The sequence below is a fragment of the Felis catus genome, chromosome B2 (genome assembly GCF_018350175.1).
Source record: "Felis catus isolate Fca126 chromosome B2, F.catus_Fca126_mat1.0, whole genome shotgun sequence".
Classification (NCBI taxonomy): Eukaryota; Metazoa; Chordata; class Mammalia; order Carnivora; family Felidae; genus Felis; species Felis catus.
Window position 1 is genome coordinate 45,807,704 of NC_058372.1, and position 13,117 is coordinate 45,820,820.

The following is a 13,117-nucleotide window of genomic DNA, read 5'->3' on the forward strand; positions in this document are numbered from 1 at the left end:
ATTGAGTTAATGATTTCCATATTCATAGAGAACATATACAATGCCATTTTTTTTGAAATTCCTGAAGATTTGGTTTCTGGCCTACTATATAATTTTTAAGATAGTCCCTGTGTACTTAGAAATCATAGGAAGGTTCTTTAGAGGGAGGTATATAGCTCTCTGTGTATACATTTGATAAAACGTATTAAATGTGTTATTTGACTATTATGGGATTGGCTTAGTTTCTCAGCTAGATAAATTTTGAATAAGTAATATCAAAACATTTAGTATAATTATTTGTTCATATATATTTTCCCATACTACTGTTACTGTTTTTAAATATTTAGATGCATATTATGAGTATATATATATATATATATGTATAACAACAACATATTAATGAATTCATTAAATATGTATATATTGCTTCCTATGTTCCACAAGCTCTACTAATAGTTACAACGAATTCACTTAATCCTTGTAGCAACCATATGAGTTAGACTATTTTTAGACTTACCAGCCCAACTTTTCTTGCACTCATTATCAGTTGTTTTCATGAGCCATTTCCGGGCCATCATAAAAGAACAAATAAACATCTGGAATCACGATAAATCAGGGAAACTGAAAATATTATTATTGTATATGGTGGTGCCATATATATTCTGCATGTTAGCACCACAGGGGAGTAGTTTAGTTCTCTTACAATCTTCTGTCCAGTCCAGGTGTTGGCAGAAAGATGGTACAGTTTCATTAAAACAAGAATTTAAAAGATAAAGCAATTTCTAATGTATTCCAGAAATGTTGTGTAAATGTCCTATATTTTAGCACATTGCAGTGACAGTATTCTATTTATTTGTACTTCTCTAAACCCAAGGAAACACTCTTAAATAGGAATTCGGTGAATAGTCATAATTGGCCAAAGTATCATTTCTTTGTTTTCTCAGACCTTCCGCTTTGTACCCTAACTCACTGCAGAGATGTAGTCTAAGATTATCAGGACAAGCAGAAATTTTAAATGTGTTGAGCAGAAATTTAATTTTCTTCCAGAAATTGTTGGTTTTTGAAAAAAATTATTCTATCGAAACAAAGTGTAATTTTCCTCTTTACAAATAAACAAACACCAAATGCTTTGACTATGATTACATGGCGTAAATGCATTCCAGGAAGTTATATTTAATGACACAAGTCCTTGCTCTATGTGGAAGAATATACTCGTTGGAAACCACTTCTTAGCAAACAAAAGAATTAACTTTGAAAATGCAAACTGTAGTGTGTCACTGAGATTTTGGGAAGATTTGCTTATTTATAAATGCATGAAAAATGTGTTGTCATTATTATGGCTTTTAATTAATTTGTAAGAACAATGGTTTACATATACTGCACATAGGAAACTAAACAGATATTTGGAGGAAATACTGGGTTAAAATTCAGTTCAACTGTGACCTAATCTCATATTTTTTGGCAAGTGGCTCTATAATTGAAACATTTGTTTTCTTATCCGTAAAATTGGGATAATAGTTCAGACCTATTCTGATATATTTTAGTTTTTACAAATAAAGTTTAATATAATAGGTAGAATAATGAAATATACATTTGTGAATACATGTGTGCATGCATGAAGATGCGGTCATGAGGTAAACCACTGAAAACATAATTTGTTACTTAAGGTATGTGAGCATGCTGTCAAGACTGTAAGCGTGTAATTATAAAGATATTACTTATATTTGTTTTTCTCCCACGCAATAATATTCACGTCTATGGTTTGCGTTGGTAGGGATACCCATAGTACCGATTCAGTAACAGTTTGTATGATCCTGCAACCCAGTGGTCCTCCTTGGTAAGGAACCTTGAATACCTTGATATTGCTTTCAAATTGAAGAGGAACTTAGGGAAAGGAAAGAATATGGAAGAAGCAACCAATAATTTGTCTCTCAATTTCTTACCCTTGTCACACTCTTGTTATATATTTACATGGCAAGATTAGCATTCTAACAAATTTCATTATGAAAGATTACACTTTTTGTTTAAAATATCTCCCCTTAGGGGCGCCTGGGTGGCGCAGTCGGTTAAGCGTCCGACTTCAGCCAGGTCACGATCTCGCGGTCCGTGAGTTCGAGCCCCGCGTCAGGCTCTGGGCTGATGGCTCAGAGCCTGGAGCCTGTTTCCGATTCTGTGTCTCCCTCTCTCTCTGCCCATCCCCTGTTCATGCTCTGTCTCTCTCTGTCCCAAAAATAAATAAACGTTGAAAAAAAAATAAAAAAAAATCTCCCTTTATCATACTCCTTTTTCATTTGCATTCCAAACAATTTCTATTTATTATAAAATTCAAGGAATCCACACTTCCACAATTTCTACCCATCTATCTACTACTATGGGAAGAAGCAAAAAATCCAGGCGGATAGGTCAACACCCAGGTCTTAAAGCAGAAGAGTCAATGCAAGCACCCCTTTATAGCTTAATCATTGAATAGGCTTCCATTCAGTTGTCAGTTTTCATCAACATTAAAAACCACCCAACATGGCTCTTTTTTTTTTTTTCAGTATCTAGGTAGTTTAATACATCCTACTTGCTTCAATGCGGATTCTGTGCCTAATCTCTAGAAAAGACAAAGAAATTCAGAAATGTTGACACATAGAAGGGAGCTACAACAATATATTGATTGTACAGTCAGTTCTCCTTATTTCTGGTAGGTATGGTCTATAAAGTTGCTGTGAGCACCAAATTAGGGAATACTGAACCATTGCTCCTAGGAGAAATACAAGGTTAGGGTCTGTGAGCCTGTCACATTTTTGTCAAGAAATCAATGCATGACTTTGTTTTATATGTGTTTCTCTTTATAGACTTTATTAACATATGTTGACTCATTAATGTTGAACACCCAGCCAGTTGTATCTTGCCTAACTAAAGTTTATCTGACCGACATCAAATGGCTGAAGCTTATCTAGTACACATCAGGCTGTAAGACACATCCCAGTCTTCTTGGGCTTAGAAACTCTAGACAGTGCTTCGATACTACCCTTTGGGGCCGTGTTAAACTGCCAAAACAAAAGCACAAAGATGTAAAAAATGTGGCACTGAATAGAGCACAAAAGGAACATCTGTTTACAGTATGAGAGCTGAAACAAGAAGGCAGAACACCACCCTGTGGGACTTCAGCTGGGAACATACCTGTTGGGCAACTCAGACTCTTCCCGGCTCCGTGTGTGTCTGTGAATGACTCTAAAATCACAAGCAAGTGTCGATTGGGGGAATTATTGATAAATTCTAGCTAGCAGGTGAATTTGCAAATATGGAATCTGCAAAAAAATGAGGTTCGATTGTATCTGGATGGTTAACTGAGATGCTGAGTTTTCCTGAATGAGTATGGAAACTTGTCAGCAGTTAATAGTTGGCTGAATTCATGAAGTTTTCTCAAGTCACCTAAGGAAGGGTGAATCTTAGTTACTTTTCAAGTACTACTTCTGAGCATTCTAGAGATCCTCAAGTGGCTCTTCTAGGGGGTCAGGCTAAATTAGGTAGGAGAGGACAAGGGAGCTCATGTCATAGATTTATCTCTGAAAGAGAATGTGGTTTTGATGGCAGATGGTGAAGGTGGAGTAGTGGAAGAGAATAACTCATCCAAAGAGGATAGTTACCGAACAGCAAGAGAGAATGGTTAAGTGGATTGCCATAGGACAATTGTGACCAATGTACTTGTCCTTCCTTTCTCCCTCCCTCTCTCCTTCTTTTCCTTCCTCTCTCCTTCTTCCTCCTTTTCTTCCTCCCTCCCTCTTCTCTTTTCTTGAATGCCTTTTTTTTTTTACTGACCATTCTTTTTGTCCACTACAAGGTGGCAATCAGATACCTGCTAGCTTGAAGCAGCGTCTTCTGAGACCCTTGGTTGTTGGTAATTTACAAAATATCACCTCCACTGTGGGACAAATAATTTTCATGGCAGTCACTTCTGCCCATATATATTGCTAAAAATAATCATGTTATGCCAATTAATTAACACAATAAAAGCCACAGAGCTTATGGGAAAAAATGGGACTGGGTCATAAGACTCAAAACTTTAGTCAGTGACATATTAGAAAAGATAGGAGCCTAATTAAACCAGTAGCACAGTTTTACACACATTAAATGGTTAAGAAATATATAAATTTCTGGCACAAAAACAGACACATAGACCAATGGAATAGAATAGAAACCCCAGAACTAGACCCACAAACGTATGGCCAACTCATCTTTGACAAAGCAGGAAAGAACATCCAATGGAAAAAAGACAGCCTCTTTAACAAATGGTGCTGGGAGAACTGGACAGCAACATGCAGAAGGTTGAAACTAGACCACTTTCTCACACCATTCACAAAAATAAACTCAAAATGGATAAAGGACCTAAATGTGAGACAGGAAACCATCAAAACCTTAGCGGAGAAAGCAGGAAAAGACCTCTCTGACCTCAGCCGTAGCAATCTCTTACTCGACACATCCCCAAAGGCAAGGGAATTAAAAGCAAAAGTGAATTACTGGGACCTTATGAAGATAAAAAGCTTCTGCACAGCAAAGGAAACAACCAACAAAACTAAAAGGCAACCAACGGAATGGGAAAAGATATTTGCAAATGACATAACCGACAAAGGGCTAGTATCCAAAATCTATAAAGAGCTCACCAAACTCCACACCCGAAAAACAAATAACCCAGTGAAGACATGGGCAGAAAACATGAATAGACACTTCTCTAAAGAAGACATCCAGATGGCCAACAGGCACATGAAGAGATGTTCAGCGTCACTCCTTATCAGGGAAATACAAATCAAAACCACACTCAGGTATCACCTCACGCCAGTCAGAGTGGCCAAAATGAACAAATCAGGAGACTATAGATGCTGGAGAGGATGTGGAGAAACGGGAACCCTCTTGCACTGTTGGTGGGAATGTAAATTGGTGCAGCCACTCTGGAAAGCAGTGTGGAGGTTCCTCAGAAAATTAAAAATAGACCTACCCTATGACCCAGCAATAGCACTGCTAGGAATTTATCCAAGGGATACAGGAGTACTGATGCATAGGGCCACTTGTACCCCAATGTTCATAGCAGCACTCTCAACAATAGCCAAATTATGGAAAGAGCCTAAATGTCCATCAACTGATGAATGGATAAAGAAATTGTGGTTTATATACACAATGGAATATTACGTGGCAATGAGAAAAAATGAAATATGGCCTTTTGTAGCAACGTGGATGGAACTGGAGAGTGTGATGCTAAGTGAAATAAGCCATACAGAGAAAGACAGATACCATATGGTTTCACTCTTATGTGGATCCTGAGAAACTTAACAGGAACCCATGGGGGAGGGGAAGGAAAAAAAAAAACAGGTTAGAGTGGGAGAGAGCCAAAGCATAAGAGACTCTTAAAAACTGAGAACAAACTGAGGGTTGATGGGGGGTGGGAGGGAGGAGAAGGTGAGTGATGATGGGTATTGAGGAGGGCACCTTTTGGAATGAGCACTGGGTGTTGTATGGAAACCAATTTGTCAATAAATTTCATATAAAAAAAAAGAAAAAAAAAAGAAAAAAAAAGAAAAAAAAAGAAATATATAAATTTCTTACAATAAAGGTGGTAGTTTTCCTGGATCAAAAGCCTTAAATTCTCTTGTGGAAGTGGGCATCCAAAAGGTTGCTGCAGCTTTTGGTATGGTCAAGTGATGGAAGGAAGGTTACCTGAAAGCAGATGGAATGTTGTAATACCACGTATTCATGGATGTACTCTCAACACACAGCCCAGGCAACGAGTTGAGGTAGATGGTAACAAGTTTGAGGTGTGTGTGTTTTGTGTGCTCTTGCCTGGCTCATTCAGCTAGGGACAGTTTTCTGCATTCATCTGGTGTTTCCTGTGGATGGAGTTACATGTAAGCAAATGCGAATATTCTTTATCTTCAGATCCAATATATCAATATAAAAATAATGTTGGATGGGGCGTCTGGGTGGCTCAGTCGGTTAAGCAGCCGACTTCAGCTCAGATCACGGTCTCATGGTTTGTAGGTTTGAGCCCCGCATCAGGCTCTGTGCTGACAGCTCAGAGCCTGGAGCCTACTTTGGATTCTATGTCTCTCTCTCCTCTCTCTCTCTCAAAAATAAAGAAACATTGAAAAATACAAATAAAAATTACGTTGGAAAAATTCAGGTTTGTGTCACAGGTTTTGTCACAGAACTGACTGTACAACATTAGTAGACTGCCGTGTGATTAAATTTTTGTTCAAGCTGAACTTCTAGATTCCCCCAGAAATATTCACCAGTACTTAACAGAGCAGTTGAATCATGTTTTAGGTCCACCCTTATATCTCCTGAATTTATACTTCAGAGGTTTTGCCATCAGTGCGTGTATCCACTCAGTACTCTGTTCTTTGCTTTCTGTTTCTACTCACTGTGGCTTATTATATTCTCAAAACAGCGAAGAAGGAATATGAGACTACACGGCAGGGGAGAGATCAGGTGATCTCCTTAAGTATATGAGGCACTGTTGTCTTCATCTAAGCAATTCACTCAGCCTGTGTAATTTCACTGCCTTTGCTGGGCGAGGGTTTTTCCTAATACAGCCTCAATGGACTGTGTGGGTCTGGATTTTGGCTGAGGCTCAGCATATTTCATCAACACTGTGATTTCTGTGGATGCATGCCAAGATGACAATATCGAAAACATTAAGAAGCAGAGACACGCTTTCAGTATTAAAGCAAAATGACAAAACTTTCTTCAAAGGGAGGAGTCCTTTTGGAATTAGACTTTTATTTAGATACTTTTTCCTTCCCTTTGACCTAAGTTTACTCACCCCTGCAAGACTCGTCCTGCCTCCTCCAATGATTCTTGAGATGCTATTTCCACCCTTCTTGTTTTCACATACCCCACATTATCCATCAGATCTAAGTTCATTGCTTCAGTCTCCACATTGCTTCACAACCCTGGACTCTTTGAAATCTGCCTTTCTCTTAGAGGTTTGTAGAGGGCATAGAAGGCATACCTGCCTGGAGCAGCACGCCTACCTTAGTGAGAACCTTCCTCTTCATAGTGTCCCTTGATTGAGTACATTTTTCCATGAGCTAATTAGGAGGAAATTGTCCTTTAGTTGTTTCACCTTTAATAATTTGTTCTACTCAGCTGACTTTTTGGTTTCAAGAGTAAAAGATACCTAGCAAAGTTGATTCATTTACTAGACCCTCTTAGTTTTGTAAAGACTCCTAAAAGTCAGCCTTGCCAACTGCTCGTCAAACTTATACATATTTTTGCCAGTGAAGAGCTTACTATTTGTCAAGGCAGCTCACTTAGCATTTAGAGAACTCTTTAATAATTTTTTTCTGAATATGGCACTGAACTATCTATTAAGAGTATTCAAAATGCCATCTCGTAAGGCCCTCCTGGAATAACACACATTTTTGTCTCCAAGAAAAAATTTAAAATATACTAAGAAAGCCAACTTTCCCCACCAGGGCTGAGTTCATTTTTCTTTGGGCTCATGTTCAGTTCCTTAAACTGATTCTCAGAAAACACAGACATAAATCCTTTCAGTGGTCATTTCTTTGAATTTTGAAGTGAGTCTATTTCTTTTTTTAGACCACAGCATCCAGAATCATACCTGAAGGTTGTTTTGTTTTCATCTTTCACAATAGTTGGTACAATGTTAAGGCAATAAGGAGATGATCGAAATATTGATTATTTGAAGTAGATTTTCTGTATGATGGATTTTAGAATTGCTCTTACAGGAGACTTTTTTGAGAGCAATATTTATAGATGACTTGAGTAAAGAAGCATACAATTTTCAAGAACTTTTCATCCTTTGCTTTTAGGTAACCCTGAAGATTCTGCAAGCTCACAGTCAACTTCCCTTGCAACATCCTTCTCTTTTTATTCGCTTGCAAATGTCTAAACTTAAGTGTTAAAATTGCTAAAACCATTAAATGCCTCTTAAAATTTTGTCATTTGATGATATAAACCATGAGAATCTCCCAGTTGGTTTCGCCACATGAGGAGAAGTTACACACAAACACCCCCCTATAGCCCCAGGTCAGATTTCTGGAGTCCTTGGCAACCTGGAATATATCTCAGTAGAGAACTAACAGATTCTCACCAAGTTCATTGTGATGTCTGATGATCTTCGATGTCAAGTAATTTACCCCCTCTCCAACACTCAGAAAACCAAAAATACATTGAAATTTCTTCTGATTGATATTGTATGTTTGTTTTTACACTACATCTTTTATTAGAAAAGGAATAGACATTCTTCAGGCCTGGTCTGCACAGTATTGAAAGGAAGAAACCCCTAAGAAAAATATGTCTGTATATGGATAGAATACCAGTCTCCTCTAGAATGAGAAGAGAAAGTGGGAAACCAGGAACATTGAGGAGAGAGAGAAAGAATATCCAAATTTTTAAGTAGAAAAATGTGGGTAGGTAGCATATTTAAGATTACTTAAATCCCTATCCACTCAGGAAATGATTAAGCAAAAAAAAAAAAAATTTTTTTTTTGCCTGAAAGCATGACGTAAAATGTATGGTCACTATACAAAAGAGAGAAATTTTCCACAAATTCATTACCACCAGCTATGGAATAAAGTATTTTCTCTTACAAAATCTTACTTGCCTCTCATGAGGGGAACCACCACTAGACATATTACCTGGCTCACTGATAACATGTGTATGATTGAGTTATGGTGATTCACTGGCCAGATCACCGGCTTTTCACTATCTAGCAGGCTAGTCTAGGCTTATTCACATCATGGTGGTCACAGAAGTCCCAAAGTCAGCAAAAGAGAACAAACTCCAAAGCACAAACACTCTTCAATCTGTGTTGTATCATATTTCCTTTTGTCTCACTGGCCAAATGAGGTAAAGCCAGATGGAGTAGGGGAGATTGACTCCGCTTCGTGGTGGAAGAAAAGAATTTGTAGTGGCTTTTGTGATCTATAGTATCCAATTCAACCTACCACCATTTATTGAAGAGACTTTCCTTTCTCTGTCATTCTTTAGTGTTATTAACCACAAAACAAACATTCTATAAGAATGGGTATCATATTCTCTTTATTTTAAAAATATTTGTAGGTTGTTGTCATGTTCCATTTTTCATTCATTATATTGATTATTTTACTTTCCTCTCTTAATGTCTCACCCATGTCTTATCAATTTTTTTAAGGAGGCTTTATGCCCAGTGTAGAGTCCAACATGGGGCTTGAACTCACAACACTGAGATCAAGGCATGAGTTGAAATCAAGAGTTGGATGCTAACCATCTGAGACATATAGATGCCCCTGTCTTATCATTTTTATTAGTCTTTTCTGAGAACCAACTTTTAACAATTATGTATGAATCTGTGGATTGTTTTCTATTGCATCTTATACTTTTTTTGTTTCTCATTTCTTCTACTTTCTTTAGGTTTAACTGCTAATATTTTTTAATTTAATGTTTATACCTATCAGTGTGTGCTGTGTTATACTATTGTAATGAACAGCCTCCAAATCTGAGTTGCTTAAAACCATAGAGTTGTATTTCTCATTATTACTTTGTGCCCATCATGAGTCTTTTGATTTTTCTTCAAAAATCATTATTCACACTCTGTGCCTTCAGTAACTGAAGGGTCAGCATATCATAATTGTAAATTCTAACTTTTTCTGAGATATTTAAATTTTTACTGAGATCAGAGCCTCAACCAAAATCTGTGAATGTATAATTGTCAAAAGTCAAATATCAGGAGGGATTCAGGATAAAAAGCTCAGAATTTTCCCTAAATACTCAAAATACTTATCTTATGATTGGGACATGCCATATATAGCTTGTGCAAGTTTGTTTACTTTTTAGACTTAGTTTTAAGGAGAATTTTGATGACAAGTACCCTGGATTTTTGTCTTCTATTTTTTCCTATGTATTATACCAGAGGCCTAACAGTACATTTCTTCTCCCTAGAAAATGTCAGCCATGCTCCATGTGATTTACAAGGGAAGGATTTCAGAAATGGTAACACACCGAGACGACATTTTTCACAACCACTGTGTGAGTCCCTAAGGCAAATTTTCAGAGGACTGTGAGCCCGATAACTCCTCTAGGAGGGGATTCTATTTTCCAGAATCTTAGGTAAAATGCCTGAAGGGGCATGGCCTTTGTAAGATGTAATTTGGAGGTTGTAAATTAGTTTTAACAAAGCGTGTAGGGTTGCTGAATCCAGTACTCTCCACATGTTGCAAAATTAATGCTTTGGGGCTTTTTTTAAAGCTTGGATAAAGCTGGGTACAGATTGGGTTTTCTTCCATGCAGGACATCGTCATAACAATTACTTTCTGTTCCGACTTGTCTGGAGGGAGAAATTGAAGCTGAGGGGTGTGCCCCAGGCCATTAGGCAGTTTAGAGTCCTTGCTGGGGCACAAGATTCATCTCTTGGCTTGTATACTTTATATGAACTACTTACTTAGAATTTCTTCCTAAGTGTGCCTGTCTAGATAAAATATCTCAAGACTTGAGATATGTCTATATATCTATATCTATATCTAGATCTGTATATGTATCTATATCTACCTATATCATCTATATATATGTCTATCTATATCTATATCTTATTTATCTATATATGAGATGTATATGATACATATATCATACTAAAGCCATCTTGGGTATGTATACCCAAGATGGCTTTAATATGCCCCTCAGGTTTACTAAACTTCAGATATTCTCCTTCTTGACTATAGGCCACTGATCTTCCTTCCCTTCTTTAAAAAAGTTTTTGTTTAAATTCCAGTGAATTAACATATAGTGCAATATTAGTTTCAGTGTACAATATAGTGATTCAACACTTCCATGCATCATCCAGTGCTCATCACAGCAAGTGTTCTCCTTAATCCCCATCCTCTGTTTCACCCATCCCCCCTTTCATCTGTTAATCATCAGTTTGCTCTCTATAGTTAAAAGTCTATTTCTTTGTTTGCCTCTCTCTTTTTCTCCCCCTTTGCTTATTTGTCTTTTTTCCTTAAGTTCCACATGAGTGAAATCATATGGCATTTATCTTTCTTGGACTAACTTATTTTGCTTAGCATAATACTCCCCAGTTCCATCTACATCATTACAAAGGCACTATTTCATTCTTTTTTATGGCTGACTAGTATTCCATTATATGTATATACCACATTCTTTATCCATTCATCAGTGGATGGACACTTAGGCTCTTTCCATAGTTTGGTTATTATAGATAATGTTTCTATAAACATCAAGGTGCATGTATTCCTTTGATGCAGTATTTTTGTATTTTTTGGGTAAATACCTAGTAGTACAATTGCTGGGTCATGGGTTAGTTCTATTTTTAACTTTTTAAGGAAACTCCATACTGTCAAAGTGGCTGCACCAGTTTGCATTCCTACCAACAATGTACAGGGGTCCTTTTCCTTCGCATCCTCACCAGAACCTGTTGTTTCTTGTGTTATTGATTCTAGCCATTCTGACAGGCATGTGAGATGATATTTCATTGGAGTTTTGATTTGTATTTCCCTGATGATGAGTGATCTTGAGCATCTTTCCACACGTCTGTTGGCTATGGCTATGTGTATGTCTTCTTTAGAAAAAATTTCTATTAATGTTTTCTTTCCATTTTAAAATTGGATTATTTGTTTTTTTGTGTGCTTAATTGTATAAATTCTTTATATACTTTAGATACTAACCCTTTGTTAGATATGTCATTTGCAAATACCTTCTCCCATTTGGTCAGTTGCCTTTTAGTTTTGTTGCTTGTTTCCATTGCTGTGCAGAAGCTTTTTATTTTGATGAAATCCCAATAGTTTATTTTTGCTTTTATTTCCCTTGCCTCAGGAGACATATCTAGAAGGAAGTTGCCATGGCCAGTGCCAAAGAGGTTACTGCCTGTGTTCTCTTCTAGGATTTTTAAGATTTCAGGTCTCACATTAGGTATTTAATCCATTTTGAATTTATTTTTGTGTTTGGTGTAAGAAAGTGGTCCATTTTTGTTCTTTTGCATGTCGCTGTCCAGTTTTCCCAACACAATTGGTTGAAGAGACTGTTTTTTTCCCAGTGGATGTTCTTTCCTGCTTTGTCGAGGATGAAGTGACTATATACTTATGGGTTTGACCTTCCTTTTCTTAAAATATTTACTTTAGAAAACTTTCAGTTATAAATTCTTTCTCTGCTCCTTTGAGATATAAAACTTCTCCCAGACTCTTTCCAGTTTTGCAACCCAGGAATGGCTTTCTTATGGTCTTGGGAGCCATCCCTTTGAGATGTAATCATCAAGAAAGGCATTTTTCCCATCTCCCAGTCTCTGTGAGAGGGTAGGAGTCTAATTTCTATAAGCAAAAATTAGGAAACGCAGATGGCCTAATCACATTAATCATCCTTCCCCCTAACATCCTGTAGTACTTTTCCATAGCCCACCCTGGTGTTTAAAAACATTCCAACCTTTTGTGTCAGGGAGTTAAATTCAGTCTCTTTTCCCTATTGCAATAGTCTTAAATAAAGTCTCTCCTTCCTGTTTACTATTACATTTTTTCACTGACATACCCCATTACTATTTTGTATCGATGAATGTCTTCTGAGGAGCTATAATAGAAAATCACCAGCTCTTTTGTTGCTTGGTCATAGAGATATTTGTTAGAGGAAACATGTGGTGTGTGTGTGTGTGTGTGTGTGTGTGTGTGTGTGTGTGTGTGTCTGTGTGTGTGCAGATTCCTTTAGTTCTGGGTGGAAAGTCATCATTTTTAAATTTGTCCCACAATTATCCTGTCTGATATGTATCATCTTACTCTCGTTGGGAATGGAGCCAGGGCTTGGATTTGAGTGGATTTTTGTTGTGCTTTGCAAAATCACTCAAGTGAATTGTTGCCAGATTGTGTTTGTATAAGGTAGGCTAGAGGCCTATCTTATTGATTATTAGATTTAATTCAAAGTGTACCCTAGATGTTCATAAGTTTTTTCAGCCAGTGAGTAGTAGGAAAATCCTATATAGTATCTCACTTGTCAAATTGTAGACTCAAAGTTTGGACAAAGTGTCCAGCATCATATTTTACTACATATGCATTTTACAACCAATTCAATCTACATTTCCAAACTCATTTTCTGTATCTTTTAGCCAAAGCATGGCTCTCTACCTGCTTATAAAAATCTTTGCTGATGTTGGCTCACA